The sequence below is a fragment of the Octopus bimaculoides genome, chromosome 1 (assembly GCF_001194135.2).
Source record: "Octopus bimaculoides isolate UCB-OBI-ISO-001 chromosome 1, ASM119413v2, whole genome shotgun sequence".
NCBI lineage: Eukaryota > Metazoa > Mollusca > Cephalopoda > Octopoda > Octopodidae > Octopus > Octopus bimaculoides.
In genome coordinates, this window is record NC_068981.1 from 65,187,795 (window position 1) to 65,192,761 (window position 4,967).

Sequence of the window (4,967 nt, forward strand, 5' to 3'; positions counted from 1 at the left end):
ATATTATTTGCATTAATAATAATAATTACATCAAAAAATACCTTAGAAATGAAAACCCTGATTCCAACTTTCCCCAAGACACCTGATGAAGGTTGGAGGGTATATCAGCTGAAACATTGTGTTAACAACAATGAGGACAAATATCCGTCAAATGTAAATAACATAAATAATGTATGTAATTCCTCATGTCTTAAGTATAGAACTGTATTATATATATATAATATATATATGTGTGTGTGTGTGTGTGTGTATAAAGAATAAGGAGAAAATGGAGAAGTAGTTAATAAAATTATTTATTAATTATAAAATATGACAGCATCTCTGGCAGCTGTTTCGATTCGGAAATCTTTAGATAATTAATTTATAAAATTAAAATCATTATAAGATGAATCTCTTCAGATATAGTAAGGATATACCAATTAGAAATACATGTTGAGATAACTGCTATGAAACTATTAATGGTGGTGGTGGTGGTGGCGGTGATGATGATCCTTTGTACAGCACTATTACCTGCCGAGACTATTTTATAGTCTCACACAGATGCTGCCATCAAGAGGAATTCTTGAGTGACTAGACACGGTCATTCGCGTAGGGGCTAGGAGGATTATTCATCTCCCGGATACCACTTCCTCTTCCTTTTTGTATAGCAGCCAGTGTGATGGTGGATTAAGTCTTCACCAGATAGTGAGACTGATCCCTAAGTGTGTCATCCGCCATAATCTGCACCTGCTGACATCGGGTTACGTCTCCATTAGAAAAATTGTTGATTGTGCAGGACTAGCCGAACAGAATCAGCAATTAGTAACATCCTACGATTTGCTCAATAGATGTTTGTGTATATGTTTGTGTGCATATGTGTATGCATGAGTGCACATATGCACATGTACACACACACACACACACACACACGCAGATGTACATACATATGCATTTCTTCAATAGATTCAATGCTAACATTGACAGCCACTGTTCTTTTCTAATCATAATGAATAATTATTAATCATTACAAGCATCATTTATTTATACTTCCTATCTGCTACCTTTATTGCAGGATCGTGCTGACTTTCTGGTAACAAATCCAAAGACCGTTTACAAAAATAACAGACCTCTATACACACGATATGAGATCATCACTAACGTAGGTGTTAGTATTTTGTAGATTTATTTTACTTTCTCTTATGCTTTTCACTTTTCTACCTTTACAGTTTTTCATCATCATCATCACCATCATCATTTAACATCCACTTTCCTCGCTGGCATGGGTTAGCTGGTTTGACTGAAACTGGTAAGCCAGAGAGCTGCATCAGGTTCCAGTCTGATGTGGCATAGTTTCCAGAACTGGATGTCCTTCCTAATGCCAACCACTCCGAGAGCGTAACGGGTGCTTTTTCTTAAAAGAAAAACATATCTGGTGCTGGTACTCTCTGTAAAGTGGTTGGCACAAAGAAGGGCATCCAGCCATAGAAACTTTTCTGAAGCAGACAGTAGAGCTTAGTACAGTGCTCTATCTTGCCACATCCTATCAAAATAGCCAACTCACGCCAGTATGGAAAATGAATGATACATTTATATTCTCCTCTCCTACCATGATCTCTACCCATTCTGGTTGAATATTCCATGTGTCAACATATACAATAATGTAAACTTTCTTTTAATCAAGATATCCTTGGCCTGAAGAGTAGCCTGCAGTATACACCTCACTTGAGTAGTTACCACTTCCGAGGTTCCACTCGTTATAAAACATATGTAGCCTAGGTCTTATCAACTCCATTCTTTAACTCTTGTATTCTTATGCATACACTTGGCAACCCTGGTTGCCTACCATGAAATATAAAAAGAACTTTTTTCAATTTATTGTACTTTGATAAGAAAAAAGTTCACAACTTTCCATCGCAATAAACCACTATTGTCCCTGGAAGTTGGTTTTTATATTTACTACAGATTACTTGAAGCTAACTTTCTTCCTAAGCCTCGATCCTTGGATCTTATGTACAGGGGTTGGACAAAATAATGGAAACACTTTAGAATTTCAAACAAATTTATTTTAACTCTGGTCCCTCTCTCCTTGACCAGCCTAACTCCCCCCCTCCACCACCCCACTCTATATAAACTAGCTCATTCGGATTCCACTACTTCATTTTAACCACTCCGCCAAAAGAATACAAATCCAGAAGATGTTCAGATAAGAAATCTTGTTTTTTTTTTTTTCAACTTCGTACATCTAATACCTCTCTTTCTGTGCAGATCATAATCCCCTTATTAGTTCTTTTCATTATTCAATCTACTTCATTACCTATGTAAACATAGTTTAAACTTGTCTTCTATGCTGTTATGTTTTAAAAACAAACTTAAGTTCTTTTCACACACATTTACTATCATCACTTATTCATTAATTTAATTTTGTCACATCATCACTTATATCTCTAATTTTGTCACAGATTGGCTGACTGAAAATTCTAAGATTTTTCAATTATATTTCACTATTATCATCATTTGCTGTTTCATTAAATCATGTTACCCCAAATCCCAAAAGAATATTTTTCTCCCTCGTGTTCTATCCTTGACCAGCCTAACTCTGGTCCCTCTCTCTGTCTCTCACTGTCTCTCTCTCTGTCTCTCTCTCTCTGTCTCTCTCTGTCTCTCTCTCTCTGTCTCTCTCTGTTTCGATAACCAGATGTTCTTCTCTAATTTTGCTATTTCATAGTACGCCTGCACTCCCACCCCCACCACCTGTACCGGAAGTCCCTATCCTCTGACATCTTTTGGTTGTCTCCCATGAACACTTCTAAAGGCTTAACGCCATCCCCACCCCTACTTAGGGTTTATCTCCTATGTAAGGTAGTGATCATGTAGCGCATAAAAATGATGGTGTAGTGTATGCAGGTTGAAGGCTATTGTTTGTTTATGAAATCTGCCAAATGCAAGCTTTCTTTTCTGGTACATGACGCTGCTGTCCCCCATCCCAGGGTCTCATGGGCCCACACCTCCCAGCACCCTCATCGTTGGCACACTGAAAGGCAAGTCTGGTGAGATTATTGAGATGCATAAACAGAGACATATAGATTTGTGCTGCATCCAAGAAGTAAGGTGGAGAAGAGGTTCTGCTAGGTTCCTCACAGGAAAAGAACATAGGTACAAGATTTTCTGGGCAGGGAACACTGACGGAGTCGGGGGCATTGATATACTTCTTGCAGAGAAATGGGTTGATAAGGTAATCGAGGTAGTCAGAGTCTGCGATAGAATACTTAAGATTAGATTAGTGCTACATCATGGGTTAGCAACCATTATCTCGGCCTATGCCCCTCAGCCGGGGCTACCTGATGGACAGAAAGACCAATTTTATGACACCCTCTTGCTGACTACCTCATTAACTAATGACAAGGACCTTCTCTTTGTGGCTGGTGACTTCAATGGACATGTTGGACAACATGTAGGGGGCTTCCATGGCATACATGGAGGCTATGGTTTTGGTTCCCACAATGATAAGGGAACCAGGCTGCTGGAGTTCTGAGATGCAAATGATCTTATGGTTTGCAATACAAACTTCAGGAGGGACCAGTTTTCCGAATTAACAGTACCTTGGTAGATAAAGTAATTAAGGGTATGAAGACAGGGAAAGCCCCCGGCCTATAAGGAATCACCACAGAGATGTTCAAAATATCTGGCAGTGTTGACTATAGCCTAGTCACCTGTATAGTTAACCAAGTGAGACTATAACTCATGGCCTATGCCAGTGGTGTATAACCAGTCCACTTATGAGTACCTTTCATTCATGGGACATTAAACTTTGCTTGCGAAGACCTGCTGAGGCAAGTGAAATCAAAATCACTGACATGGCCGATGACAGTACCGCCTAATTGGCACTCATGCCAGTGGAACGTTAAAAGCACCATTCGAGCGTGATCATTGCAGGGTCACTGACTGGCTCCTGTGCCGGTGGCATGTAAAAAGCACTGTTTGAGCATGATCGTTGTCAGCGTCATCTTACTGGCACATGTGCTGGTGGCACATGAAAAACAACATTCAAGTGTGATCGTTGCCAGTGCTGCTGGACTGGCTCCCGTGCAGGTGGCACATAAAAAACACTTTTTGAGCATGGTCGTTGCCAGTACTGCCTGACTGGCCCTCATGCCGGTAGCACGTAAAAGCACCCACTACACTCTTGGAGTGGTTGGCGTTAGGAAGGGCATCCAGCTGTAGAAACTTTGCCAGATGAGATTGGAGCCTGGTGCAGCCTTCTGGCTCGCCAGTCCTCAGTCAAACTGTCCAACCCATGTCAGTTTGGAAAGCGGGCATTAAACGACGATGATGATGATAATGGTGGGTAGGACCACTTTTGGCAGTACTTACAGCTTGAATTCTATGAGGTATGGACTCATACAAAGTTTGAATTGTTTCCAAAGGAATTTTTGTCCATTCATCAGCTAAAACAGTCTCCAGTTCTTGTAGTGATGATGGTGGAGGATATCGACTCCTTACATGTTTTTCTAAAATGCACCATGAATGTTCAACAATATTGAGATCTGGGGACTGTGGTGGCCAGATAAGAAGTTCAACTTCACTAGAATGTTCCTTGTGCCATTCAGTGACAACTTTAGCTGTGTTAATTAGTGCATTATCATCCTGAAAGATTGCGTTTTCCCCTGGAAACAGTTCTGCAACCACAGGATGAATTTGATCAGATAAAATTCTTAAATAGTCTTGACTATTAATTCTGCCATGAAGGGAAACCATTGGGCCAGCAGATTTCCAAGATATAGACCACCCCCACCCCGCCCCAGATCATCACAGATCCTCTTCCATGTTTCACAGTTGGAAGAAGGCGATTTGGGTCAAATGCTTCTTTTGACTGTCTTCACATGTATACCTGGCCAGTGGTTGGAAATAAGGTAAAGGATGACTTGTCCAAGAAAGTAACATTTTTCCACTGCTCTAGGGACCAATTCTGTAGGTTTTTACTCCACTCT

At 40.4% G+C, this 4,967-nt stretch overlaps 1 long non-coding RNA gene across 1 annotated transcript in view; it reads left to right on the forward strand.

Moving 5' to 3' along the window:
• Positions 1–1,050: 1,050 nt before the first annotated feature.
• Positions 1,051–4,967, forward strand: part of LOC106877502 (uncharacterized) — a 14,958-nt gene continuing 11,041 nt past the window's right edge. Inside the window, exon 1 of the long non-coding RNA XR_001410381.2 lies at positions 1,051–1,138. This is a non-coding gene — a long non-coding RNA (uncharacterized LOC106877502). The remainder of the gene's footprint in view (positions 1,139–4,967) is intronic.